Here is a 6,466-nt window from a genome sequence, read left to right as displayed (position 1 = left end):
TGAGTTTCTTTGCTGATAGGAATTACAAAGAAAACATTTGCTAAGTGAACAATTTCATTTGAGGTCCCATGGGTTGTGTTGACTTGTTCTGGCAACACCACCCAAAACTGACATCCCTATCTGATTAAATTTCAATAATCTACAGTCATTTTCCAAGACTAATATTTTGCCTTAGCCAAACAGGTAAGCTCAATGGCGATGTGGGCAAATACCACTGGATGAAGAGGTGACTGCATTAAGAGATGGTGGGTGGCACAGACTGATGATGTGAGGAAGGAAGGAGAATTGTCTGACGGTGTACCTAAGGAACAAGAACAGCACCCATACCACACCCAGGCCAGAGAAAATTAGGAAGGTGGGAGTGAAAACAGTCACATCACCCCTCTACGTCTTTCAAGTCTCTGATTGTGGCACTGATCTCTGCAGTTCCTTTAGGGATGCAGTATTACTTGGTTTACTGCCTTAGCCAGAGGCAGGGATGAGCAGTTCTAGGGGCTTCCACTTGGTCCTTGCCACCACAACTTTCACCTCACAGGGAAAGGAACCAATGTGTGACACCTGCAAATTAGTAAGTACAGCTGGCCCTCTGTATCTGTAGGGGTCGCAACTGTGGATTCAGCCAACAACTGTTCAAAATTTAAAACACAATACAAGAATAAAAATATTATAAATTAGGAAAACAATAGAGTACAACAATAATTATGTATTATAAGTGATCTAGAGAGGATTTCAAGTAGGTGAGAGGATCTGCTTAGGATGTGCAAATACTATGCCATTTTATATAAGGGTCTTAAGCATCCATGGATTTTGGTATCTGAGGGGGGTCCTGGAACCAACCCCTACAGATACTGAGAGACAACCGTGTATTTATTCCACTATTCAACTGGAACTGGGAAAATAACCACATTATGAGATGGACTCAGGCCAAGACTGCATTTTCCCAAATGTCCATAGCTTCCACTTTGACAAGGCAACACAGACTCAGTTTGGGCTCACTATTATCAACTCAGAACCAGTATCTAACAGGCCCCAGAAGTTCTTAGTATTTCTCTTTCCCCATTGAAAAATTACCATGGTAAACAGACACAGGTGTGCCTAGAAAGGATTGGGAGAGCATTTCTCTTGTATACTTGTGACTGCATTGCAGGATTCTTTGTCAAAGGGCTCTAGCTATCCCCTTGATTAAGAGATCCTAAGTGTATAAAATGGCTAAGTTTTTAAAAAAATTAGTAAAGTGAGGCTGGGCGTGGTGGCTCAAGCCTGTAATCCCAGCACTTTGGGAGGCTGAGACGGGTGGATCACGAGGTCAGGAGATCGAGACCATCCTGGCGAACACAGTGAAACCCCGTCTCTACTAAAACTACAAAAAACTAGCTGGGCGAGGTGGCGGCGCCTGTAGTCCCAGCTACTTGGGAGGCTGAGGCGGGAGAATGGCATAAACCCGGGAGGCGGAGCTTGCAGTGAGCTGAGATCCGGCCACTGCACTCCAGCCTGGGCGACAAAGAGAGACTCCGTCTCAAAAAAAAAAAAAAAAAAAAAAAATTAGTAAAGTGTGGATCACCACCACAGTGATTTCAGTCAAGTATCTGTTCATCAGACCTAGAACTTTTCTGTTAATGTGTCAAACAGATCTTTGCAGGCTGCCCATTTAATCTACCCCTAGAGATCCTGTGATCAATGAACCATCACCAGAAACCCCTGTGGCACAAGACTCTTTGATGACTACTCTGAAGTACCATCTCATGATTTCAACCGTTCTGGAATCATATTATTCCCATTGAAAACAAGTAACCTAAATTCACTGCAGCATCTTTGATCTACAGAGATGAAACCATAAGGCTTTTCAAGGTACTCATTTACTAATGGATTTAAAAAAACATCCTTGGCAAAGTGACTGTCTTCCAAGCCCAGTCCCTCAGAGGATGAATGTGCAGATTAGCAAAGAACAGATCCCCATTCCTATCTTCCTAAGGCTCTGGACTCTTTCCGTCAGGAAAGTTCTAACATTTCAACATCATTGATTGTAGGTTACCACTGAGTTTAGGTTTTAGTCAAACAATGTGACAGACTTATCGCCATTCCCAGATTCTCAGGCCAACACATTAACTCACATTTTCTGTGTGAGTATATCCCCATTAGTATGCCTGCCTTATCTGATGTAACCCTTTTCAGTCAAATGCCCTTAGAATCTATTCCCATTCTGTCCTCCAAACCCCTACAATGCAAAGTGGTAATATTCTGCAACTCTTCTGAATAGGCCCTTCCTCCTGGACCTGATCTTATACTTCTCTGTTTAGGGTATTTGTTATTTTCCAAAAAGTAAAGATGGATAGTGGATATAAATCCTGAGGATAACTGACACCTGCTTATGAGAGAACCATCTCAAGTGAATTCATTGATACACTGTCTTTCCTTTGCAGGGCAAGTGGAGATGCATACTGGGCTATTCTTGTGTTGCCACAAAGAAACACTTGAGCCTGAGTAATTTGTAAAGAAAAAAGTTTAATTGGCTCATGGTTCTGCAGGCTTCACAGGGAGCATGATGCCCACATCTGCTCAGCTTCTAGGGAGGCCTCAGGAAGCTTACACAGGGAGTAGGCAGAAAGCAGAAGCAAGTGAGAGACTGAGGGGGAGGTGCCACCTGCTTTACAACAACCAGGTTTCACGAGAACTCACTATCACAAGGACAGCACCAAGACAATGGTGATAAACCATTCATTAGAAACCTGCCCCCATGATCCAATCACCTCCCACCAGGCCCCACTTCCAACACAGGGGGTCAGAATTCAACCTGACATCTCAAAACTATATCAGGAGATAAGATTGTCCCTTCAGACAAATGGGGCTGCCTCTGCCAGTAGGGAAGGTTCAGGGAAATGTAAAATGTTCAAGGTTCTCAGCCTTGTCTGTGGCAACCCAAATGTCCCCATCTCATTTCTGAAGGTCCCACTTCTTCCATACCAATGCCCTTAGCATGAGAGACTCAGTACTGGCCAGTAATTGGTATTACAACTCAGCAGCCCTTACAATAAAAGCTCTAGGCTTGATTCTTAGCTTTATCTACAAAATATAAGATATTCCCCTAGAGTTGCCATAGATTTTGTGATACTTAGTGTTTTTTCCCCCAATTTTTCCCTTTGCTTTCAATTTATCCTTTTCCCTGTGTATATGCTCTAGACATTCAAAAGAGCCAGCCCTCCTAACAATCTCTGTAATCCCTACTATGACCATAGTGACTATGTGCCACAGCCACTTGATCTTCCAACACTACTCCACTTGTATTCCATGACTCCATGCCACTACTAGTGATGATGTGAGCAATTGTGACATCACCACTTGTTACCAATGATAAGCATCCATTTCCCTTGACAAGGAAGTTATTTGTATATAAATCAAGTATGTGAGCGATCCAATTCCAGAATTCCACTTTCCCAGGACTACTCATGGTACATATTACTGTATTATTCAGGGTTGTAGCAGGAAACAGATGGCGCAACCAAAAGTAATCATCAACGAGGGTGTAGGCAAGAATAACACAAATCTGCGAGAGATAGTGCAGCAGCTTAGGCTAAGCAAGAGCAAGATCTTTCTACTCCTAAAATGAAAAGGCAGGGAAAAGTGGTTCCTGAACCCATGAGCTCTATATATGGAGAAGGCTATGTCAGAAGCTGTGATGCTGAGGAACAGAGTTATATCCAAGCCACTGCAGGGCAGGAAGGCAAGTGGATAATCATCCTATTTCCCTTTCTACCTGGTCTTCCGCTAATACCCTCTTCCACCTCTATTTGCAAAACCCGATCAAGGAAAAGACAGCCTGGCCAATAAGGTACATAGAAGTCAGCTACCTGGCGTACTGAAGGGTGAAAGACAGTGGATTTAGAGGGGAAAAGAACAACTAGTTTAGCAGGCTTCTTGCTCACACAACACTGGGAAAAGCATAAAAAGAGTTTTCAAGGCTGCTAAGTAACAACAGAAAATACTCATGGAACTATCAGGACCACCAAATTTATGGGATTTCACTTGCCTATTGCTGAAGGCTTCTAGGATAGTAAAAAAGTGGTCTTATACCTGCAACATGGTCAGTCCCCTAAAGGTGACCTGCAAAGGTGTATATCACACCAAGATTTCGGCTCTACTGCTTAAGTACTCAACAAATGTTACTTTTTTTCCTCTCTAATGTTGGCTCCTTTCCAATTTTCTTTCATTCAAAAATGACCCTAAAAGTAAAGAACAGCGACTATGTACTCATGGGCAGGAAAATTCCTCTGAAGCCCCACACCTTTTTACTTAAAATATGGGCAAATTTGCATGCTACTTACAATGTCTGTAACACTTTTATTATGAAAAGATTCTTTCTAAAACTTCAGGTAAAATGAATGCCTCTAAATGACCGACTGCTATCTTTTGATGAGTTACTACCAACACACCAGTGCCTACTCCTAAGTATGTATACTCCTTGAGAAGTGTGGCTTAAGTGAGCCCAATTATTCTGACACTGTTGCTACTTCTAAGTAGCACACAAAGAGATTCCATCCTAATGTTTCAATCCTCATAGGGAAATGTAAGATTTAATCACAAAATACTATACATACACAAATAGTAAGTGCATAAGAGCATAAAATTACAAATATTGGAGATTATCCCTGGAAAGGGAAAGATGAAGGGGTGGTAACTGGGAGGTAGGAAGTCTTCAGCTGCATTTGCTTCATTCCTGAGAGGAGAAAAGATCTGAAGCAAATATGGCAAAATGCCAACATGTGTTAAACCTAGGTGTTGGTTACACGTCATATTTCATGGAATAAGCAAAAGTTACATATAAAGGCCTCTCCTTCCCTGCCCCAGGATTGCTGGTTGTTAAATATTTACCAGCAGCACACCACTAAGTATAGTGGTTGACTTAGGTTCTGGATCTAAAGATCTGAACCTAACTCTGACCAAATAACGAGCTTCACTATTCAATGAATATATACCCTTTAGTAAGTTGTTCAAGAACTTAGTAACTTACTTTCCCTATAAATAAAACTCCAAAGAGTTATGAGAATTAAATAGCCTGATATACGAGTGCTTAAGATGCAAAATAGCTTCTAATATAAATACCGTAAGACATATGCAGCAGTTACCCGACATTAACTGATAAACTGGAAATACATCCAAAGACCTTTGCCAATCCCAAATTCACAACACTATGAAGGTGTATTTATTTACCCCATAAAAATAAAATCCATCATCATGAGCTCTCTTCACATCCTCTTTAAAAGTACTGATACTTGGAGTTTTCAGGAATATTTTTGACCAAAGATATATTTGCATATGTGTATTTATAAATCTATCTGGTCCTCAAGTTCAGATGGTAATAGTTCCACTAGTGAGGAGCTGTTGAGTTACTCAATCCTAACTGGATTTTGAGTTTCAGATACTGAATAGGTAACAATTCTAATTTTGATAGTGAAAAACTTAATTGAAAATTTATCCAAGTCTTTTAAATTTCTGAGTCTGAAATGGAAGAGACACAAATATACAGATTCATTTTAAAAATCAGTTTATGAGAGTTCCTGTGCAGGAAACGTACTAACAGAGACCAATAAAGCCATACATTGGTCAGTATGTTATAATTCGACCCAGCAGACATGAATATGAAGCAGCATGTGCCAGCCCAGCACAAAACTCAGCAAAATGCAGCATCAAATACTTGGAAAAAGTAAGTATGAATACAGAGCTAACAAATGGCTTCATGTGGAGGGGGATAGGATAATAGGTTTAAGAAACTAGATCCCCATACCACTCTGCATAGGAGGATTGTCCCTTCCTCTTATAAGTCTCAAAAAATATAACTCCTATGCCCACTTTGTTCTCAAAAAGCTATTCCACATGAATGGAGTAAATCTAAGAAGTGAGAGATAGCAAATGGGGAAACAGGGAATCCAACACAGGGGAGACAAACAATCCCCAGGATCATAGCAAAGGAGATCTCAGGATTATAGCTGTACACCAGCCATAGAAGGCAGAAAGTCCAACTGGACAAAGCAGATTGCTCTAGGAGTGATTTTTTAAAAGACGAATGAAACTGATGGAATAATCGTTATGTCTGAACGTTAGAGAAGACATTCAAACATGTGGTAGAAATCTATGCAAAGTCAATTAACTAAAGGAAATAAAAATTAGTATATGGTAAGGATAATACATCAATCAGCTGTACACAGCAGTTACATAATCTCAATAATGTACACATATTCTTAGTGTAATCACAGTCAACAATGTAAATACTGAATTATGATATAATTATGCTGGGAGGAGAAAAGGGGATAAGAAGGGAATATGCAATGCTGGGAAGCAGAAGAGGGACGCTTTGAGAATCAAAGAAACAATGCCTAAAATTTAAAAATCAAGTAAAAGCAATATAAGCCTGTCATTTGGAGATATGGTAATAAATAACAACAACAACAAAAAACAAATAGCTAAAAGAGTT

The sequence above is a fragment of the Macaca fascicularis genome, chromosome 14 (assembly GCF_037993035.2).
Source record: "Macaca fascicularis isolate 582-1 chromosome 14, T2T-MFA8v1.1".
In the NCBI taxonomy this organism is placed as follows: domain Eukaryota; kingdom Metazoa; phylum Chordata; class Mammalia; order Primates; family Cercopithecidae; genus Macaca; species Macaca fascicularis.
Note: the sequence above shows the minus strand (reverse complement) of the source record.